This window comes from Salvelinus namaycush, chromosome 3 (assembly GCF_016432855.1).
Source record: "Salvelinus namaycush isolate Seneca chromosome 3, SaNama_1.0, whole genome shotgun sequence".
NCBI classification, from domain to species: domain Eukaryota; kingdom Metazoa; phylum Chordata; class Actinopteri; order Salmoniformes; family Salmonidae; genus Salvelinus; species Salvelinus namaycush.
In genome coordinates, this window is record NC_052309.1 from 56610431 (window position 1) to 56618379 (window position 7949).

The 7949-nt window shown below is 49.0% G+C and overlaps 1 pseudogene; it reads left to right on the forward strand.

Annotated features, from left to right (window-relative positions):
• The first annotated feature begins 5867 nt into the window (after positions 1-5867).
• On the forward strand, positions 5868-7278 carry LOC120033357 (annotated as a pseudogene).
• Positions 7279-7949: the final 671 nt, after the last annotated feature.

The window sequence follows — 7949 nt, forward strand, 5'->3', positions numbered from 1 at the left end:
TTGTGGGGGTGCTTTGTTGCAGGAGGGACTGGTGCTCTTCCCAAAATAGATGGCATCATGAGGAAAGAAAATTATGTGGATATATTGAAGCAACATCTCAAGACATCAGTCAGGAAGTTTAAGCTTGGTCGCAAATGGGTCTTCCAAATGGACAATGACCCCAAGCATACTTCCAAAGTTGTAGCAAAATGGCTTAAGGACAACAAAGTCAAGGTATTGGAGTGGCCATCACAAAGCCCTGACCTAAATCCTATAGAAAATAGAACATTTGTGGGCAGAACTGAAAAAGCGTGTGCGTGCAAGGAGGCCTACACACCTGACTCAGTTACAACAGCTCTGTCAGGAGGAATTGGCCAAAATTCACCCAACGTATTGTGGGAAGCTTGTGGAAGGCTACCCAAAACGTTTGACCCAAGTTAAACAATTTAAAGGCAATGCTACCAAATACTAATTGAGTGTATGTAAACTTCTGACCCACTGGGAATGTGATGAAAGAAATAAAAGCTGAAATAAATCATTCTTTCTACTATTATTCTGACATTTCACCTTCTTTAAATAAAGTGGTGATCCTAACTGACCTAAGACAGGGCATTTTTACTAGGAATAAATGTCAGGAATTGTGGAATAAATGTCAGGAATTGTGAAAAACTGAGTTTAAATGTATTTAGCTGTGTATATAAACTTCTGACTTCAACTGTATATAATTCATTAGTGAGAAGAAATGCATAGACTGACATCTCGTGCACTGTTGAGGAACTACAATGTATAGACGGAACTTTCGACTAAAGTTGAACCGCATGCTGTTTCATTTGTGTTGAAATTTGAATTATTAACTTTTTTATCCTTTTAATCAACACAAGGGAATGTAGGAAACAGGCTAGCTACACTACTGAACTTCTGGTTTCATTATTTGTGTGCGTTCTGGGCATGAGAAACATTCGAGAAATGTCTAGAAATCAGCGATAGTATATATTCTGGTGACGTTCATTCATTAAAACATCGACTGAGCGAGAATACTAAAGGGTGAAGAAAGCAAGAAAAGAGCAGAGCGACTTTATAGGCTACTGCCCTATTTCTTTCAACGATGTCACGCCCTGACCTTAGAGAGCCTTTTTATGTCTCTATTTGGTTTGGTCAGGGTGTGATTTGGGGTGGGCATTCTATGTTTTGTTTTCTATGTTTCTTTATTTCAGTTTCTTTATTTCTATGTTTTGGCCGGGTATGGTTCTCAATCAGGGACAGCTGTCTATCGTTGTCTCTAATTGGGAACCATACTTAGGTAGCCCTTTTCCCTCCTTTCAGTGTGGGTAGTTAACTTTGTTTGCGGCACTATGCCTTTGTAAGCTTCACGGTTGTTTCTTTCGTTTGTTGTCTTGTTGGCGACATTTTAAATAAAAAGGAAAATGTACGCTTACCACGCTGCACCTTGGTCCACTTCTTTCAACGGCCGTAACAAACGAGACCTCTACAATCGTAAGTAAGTAACTTTCAGTAGCCTGTTTTTATATGCATGACTGTTGTAAACTTTATGGAAATAGAAAATTATGCTATGTCGGTTGTGTAGACAGCCGGTTTAACTATAACATTATATGCCAAAAGATTTGGTTAACTAATACCGAAATAATATAATTGAACTGTTACTGAAATAATATTACTACTGAAATAATCATCCATTTATTATGTTGTTATTTCTGTGAAAAGACTAGGGCTATATTCACCATATTATTAATAGGTATTTATTATTTTTAAGAATCTGCTCTAATTATGTGAACATATTATTCAGGAGGGTGCAGTTCATAAAAATGTAGGACTCTGTCAAAGATTAGCAGAAATGATTGTGTCTGCCATTAGGCTATATACTGTAGCACAATGAAATACATTGACAACAGTGTTGTTCTGAGACGCATTCAAATACTATTTATTTTATTTCAATTACTTTCAAATACAGGTGCATTTAGAAGTATTTTGGTATTTTTTCTTTGAAATACAACTAGTTGTATATTGGAATTCATGTAACGGCTTTCTTCCAGGGGTGAAGGAGAGGACCAAAGTGCAGCGTGGCTAGTGTTCAACATGCTTAATTAAAGAACAAGTGAAACACTACAAACAACATACAAAATAACAAATGTGAAAAAACCGAGACAGACCTATCTGGTGCAGACAAAACACAGAGACAGGAAACAACCACCCACAATCCCCAACACAAAACAAGCCACCTATATATGATTCTCAATCAGGGACAACGATTGACAGCTGTCTCTGATTGAGAACCATATTAGGCTGAACACAGAAACAGACGAACTAGACACACAACATAGAATTCCCACCCAGCTCACGTCCTGACCAACACTAAACAAGCAAAACACATAAGAACTCTGGTCAGGACGTTACAGTACCCCCCCCCCCCCCGAGGTGCGGACTCCGAACGCACCCCTAAAACTCAAGGGGAGGGTCTGGGTGGGCATCTGTCCGCGGTGGCGGCTCCGGCGGTGGACGAGGACACCACTCCACCACTGTCTTTGTCCCCCTCCTTAGCGTCCTTTGAGTGGCGACCCTCGCCCACGACCTTGGCCTAAGAATCCTCCCCAAGGCCCCCACATGATTTAGGAGGTAGCTCAGGACAGAGAGGTAGCTCAGGACAGAGAGGTAGCTCAGGACAGAGAGGTAGCTCAGGACAGAGAGGTAGCTCAGGACAGAGGGGCAACTCCGGACAGAGAGGCAGCTCCGGACGAATGGCAGCTCCGGACTGAATGGCAGCTCCGGACTGAATGGCAGCTCCGGACTGAATGGCAGCTCCGGACTGAATGGCAGCTCCGGACTGAGTGGCAGCTCCGGACTGAATGGCAGCTCCGGACTGAATGGCAGCTCCGGACTGAGTGGCAGCTTCGGACTGAGTGGCAGCTCCGGACTGGAGGGCAGCTCATGACTGGAGGGCAGCTCATGACTGGCGGGCAGCTCATGACTGGCGGGCAGCTCATGACTGGAGGGCAGCTCATGACTGGAGGGCAGCTCATGACTGGAAGGCAGCTCATGACTGGAGGGCAGCTCATGACTGGAGGGCAGCTCATGACTGGAGGGCAGCTCATGACTGGAGGGCAGCTCATGACTGGAAGGCAGCTCATGACTGGAGGGCAGCTCATGACTGGAAGGCAGCTCATGACTGGAGGGCAGCTCATGACTGGAGGGCAGCTCATGACTGGCTGGCGGCTCCTGACTGGTTGGCGGCTCTGGCAGCTCCTGACTGGCTGGCGGCTCTGGCAGCTCCTGACTGGCTGGCGGCTCTGGCAGCTCCTGACTGGCTGGCGGCTCTGGCGGCTCCTGACTGGCTGGCGGCTCTGGCGGCTCCTGACTGGCTGGCGGCTCTGGCGGCTCCTGACTGACGGACGGCTCTAGCGGCTCCTGACTGACGGACGGCTCTAATGGCTCGGGACAGACGGGCGGCTCTAATGGCTCGGGGCAGACGGATGGCTCAGATGGCGCTGGGCAGACGGATGGCTCAGATGGCGCTGGGCAGACGGATGGCTCAGACGGCGCTGGGCAGACGGATGGCTCAGACGGCGCTGGGCAGACGGATGGCTCAGACGGCGCTGGGCAGACGGATGGCTCAGACGGCGCTGGGCAGACGGATGACTCAGACGGCGCTGGGCAGGCAGATGGCTCAGACGGCGCTGGGCAGGCAGATGGCTCAGACGGCGCTGGGCAGGCAGATGGCTCAGACGGCGCTGGGCAGGCAGATGGCTCAGACGGCGCTGGGCAGGCGAGCAGTGCAGGCGGCGTTGGGCAGACGGCCGACTCTGACCTGCTGAGGCGCACAGTAGGCCTGGTGCGTGGTGCCGGAACTGGTGGTACCGGACTGGAGACACGCACCTCAAGGCTAGTGCGTGGAGCAGGAACAGGGCACACTGAATTCTCAAAGCGCACTATAGGCCTGGTGCGTGGTACCGGCACTGGTGGTACCGGGCTGAGGGCACGCACCTCAGGGCGAGTGCGGGGAGAAGGAACAGTGCGTACAGGGCTCTGGAGACGCACAGGAGGCTTGATGCGTGGTGCCGGAACTGGAGGTACTGGGCTGGAGACACGCACCATAGGGAGAGTGCGTGGAGGAGGAACAGGGCTCTGGAGACGCACAGGAGGCTTGGTGCGTGGTGCCGGAACTGGTGGTACCGGGCTGAAGACACGCACCATAGGGCTAGTGCGTGGAGGAGGAACAGGGCTCTGGAGACGCACAGGAAGCCTGGTGCGTGGTGTAGGCACTGATGGTACTGGGCTGGGGCGGAAAGGTGGCGCCGGATATACCGGACCGTGCAGGCGTACTGGCTCCCTTGAGCACTGAGCCTGCCCAACCTTACCTGGTTGTATGCTCCCCGTAGCCCGCCCAGTACGGGGAGGTAGAATAACCCGCACTGGGCTGTGTTGGCGAACCGGGGACACCATGCGTAAGGCTGGTGCCATGTATGCCGGCCCGAGGAGACGTACTGGAGGCCAGATACGTTGAGCCGGCTTCATGACACCTGGCTCAATGCCCAATCTAGCCCGTCCAGTGCGGGGAGGTGGAATAACCCGCACCGGGCTAAGCACACGTACAGGAGACACCGTGCGCTCCTCCGCATAACACGGTGTCTGCCCGTACTCCCGCTCTCCACGGTAATCACACACCTCAGGGCGAGTACCGTGTATACTACGCCAAACCAACATCTCTCTCTCTTCGCTCTCCCCCAATATCACCAACAACTCATCAAATGTCTCATAATCTCCCATCCTTTCACTTTCCTCCAATCTGTCCAATAACTCCTCCACATTCTCCGACTCGTACCTCAATTTAGCCCACTGCTCCTTCTGGTAAGCACGGGGAACTGGCTCAAATCTCCCACTTGACCCAGCCATACGCCCCGTGTGCCCCCCCCCAAGAAATTTTTGGGGGAGCCTCTCGGGCTTCCAGCCACTCTGCCTTGCTAGCTCCCGCTGCTGCTGCTGCTGCCGCTGTTGCCTGTTGCCACGCTGCTTGGTCCGAGTTTGGTGGGTGGTTCTGTAACGGCTTTCTTCCAGGGGTGAAGGAGAGGACCAAAGTGCAGCGTGGCTAGTGTTCAACATGTTTAATTAAAGAACAAGTGAAACACTACAAACAACATACAACATAACAAATGTGAAAAAACCGAGACAGACCTATCTGGTGCAGACAAAACACAGAGACAGGAAACAACCACCCACAATCCCCAACACAAAACAAGCCACCTATATATGATTCTCAATCAGGGACAACGATTGACAGCTGTCTCTGATTGAGAACCATATTAGGCTGAACACAGAAACAGACGAACTAGACACACAACATAGAATTCCCACCCAGCTCACGTCCTGACCAACACTAAACAAGCAAAACACATAAGAACTCTGGTCAGGACGTTACAATTCATTTGGAAATACAATTGGAAAGTATCAGCATGTATGTGAAATTACTGAAATACACAGACAAGAGTATTTTCAAATAAAAAATATTTAAATACTCCATGCATTTGAACTCAGGGCTGTTTGGTCCAAGGGGTATTTGAAATGTATTTATAAACTAGTTTCAAATAGGATTTATAGGAAATTATTAGAAAATACTTCCAAATATTTCAAATAGAACTGGTTGATTCGGCCCTATTATTTGAAAATACAAAAATAAACAGAAAATAAGCCTTTAAAATACAAATACTTAAATAAGCATGTATTACTGAACTCAGGTTTGGTTGTTATTCAAGTATATTTAGGCTAACACTTCTGTTGGTGGAGATTGACACTACTTGCTCCTAGGTTTTCGTAGAATAATATACATTTCTAAAACCTTATTTTATTATTTTGTAGGCTACTAACTCCAAACCATCAAGATGTCATCAGATAAAAGCCTGTCTATCGGCATTGACCTGGATACTACCTACTACTGTGTGGGGATGTTCCAGCATGGCAAAGTGGAGATCATCGCCATTAACCAGGGCAACAGGACCACACCCAGCTATGTGGCCTTCACAGACACCGAGAGACTCATCAGTGACGCAGCAAAGAACCAGGTGACCATGAACCCCAACAACACCGTTTTCGACGCCAAGCGCCTCCATGGTGCTGGTGAAGAGGAAGGAGATCGCTGGGGCCTACCTGGGCCAGAAGGTGTCCAACGCAGTCATCACAGTCCTCGCCTACTTCAACGACTCACAGAGACAGACCACTAAGGACGCTGGAGTGACCGCTGGGCTGAACGTGCTGAGGATCATCAATGAGCCCACAGTGGCGGCAATCGCCTACGGAATGGACAAAGGCAAATCCAGGGAACGCAACGTCCTGATCTTTGATCTGGGCGGGGGCACCTTCGACGTGTCCATCCTGACCATTGAGGATGGGATCTTTGAGGTGAAGGCCATTGCTGGGTACACTCACCTGGGTGGGGGGGACTTTGACAACCGCCTCGTCAGCCACTTCGTGGAGGAGTTCAAGCGGCCTCTGAGGACGGCCTGCGAGAGGGCCAAGAGAACCCTGTCCTCTAGCTCCCAGGCCAGCATTGAGATCGACTCCCTCTTTGAGGGAAACGACTTCTACACTTCCATCAGCAGGGCTCGTTTTGAGATGTTTTCGGACCTCTTCAGGGGAACCCTGGAGCCTGTGAAGAAAGCTCCCAGGGACGCCAAAATGGACAAGGTCCAGATCCACGACGTTGTCCTGGTCGGAGGCTCCATCTGGATCCCCAAAGTCCAGAAGCTCCTGCAGGACTTCTTCAACGGCAGAGAGCTGAACAAGAACATCAACCCAGATGAGGCGGTGGCCTACGGCCCAAGGTCAACAACCTCCTGGGGAAGTTTGAGGTCTCTGGAATCCCCCCTGCCCCACGAGGAGTCCCTCAGATTGAGGTGATCTTTGACATCGACGCCAATGGCATTCTGAAAGTATCAGCGGGTGACAAGAGCACGGGAAAAGTGAACAAGATCACCATCAACAACGACAAGGCACGGCTCAGCATAGAGGATGGTGCAGGATGCAGACAAATACAAAGCTGAGGACGACGCACAGAGGGAGAAGATGGCAGCCAAGAACTCCCTGGAGTCGTATGCCTTCAATATGAAGAGCAACATGGAGGATGACAACATGAAAGGCAAGATCAGCGAGGAGGACAAGAAGAAAGTGGTGGACACATGCGACCAGGCCATTTCCTGGTTGGAAAACAACCAGCTTGCAGACAAAGAGGAGTATGAGCATCAGCTGAAGGAGCTGGAGAAAGTGTGCCAACCTATCATTACCAAGCTATACTAGCAAGGAGGCATGCCCAAAGGTAGCTGTGGAGATCAGGCACGGTCCAGCTCTGGTGCCAGCTCCCAAGGCCCAACCATCGAAGCAGTTGACTAAAATGAGGGACTTGTATAATGGACTTTTCAAAATGCATTAGTATCACTGCATACGTTTTGCTCTTCAGGGAATACTTGTACTTACATTGATTTCTACTGGTTGAAATTGTAATTACATTTCATTGCTAAGTGCTATTTAGGAAGTGCTTAATATATTTGTATTTATTATGGATCGCCATTAGCTGCTGCCAAGGCAGTAGCTACCCCTCCGGAACTAACTGCAGCTTTTTGTTAAGCATTGCAGTCATTTCAGTCGCTGTAGTAGCTGACATGTATAGTGTTGACTCATCCGCATACATAAGCACACTGGCTTTAAAGATTAGTAAAGATTGAAAAAAAGCAAGGGGCCTAAACAGCTACCCTGGGGAATTCCTGCTTCTACCTGGATTAAGTTTGAGAGGCTTCCATTAAAGAACACCCTCTGTGTTCTGTTAGACAACTAACTCTTTATACACATTATATATAGGGGGTGTAAAGCTGTAAGACACGGTTTTCCAGGAGCAGACTATGATCGATAATGTCAAAAGCTGCACTGAAGTCTAACAAGACAGCCCACACAGTCATTTTATCATCAATTTC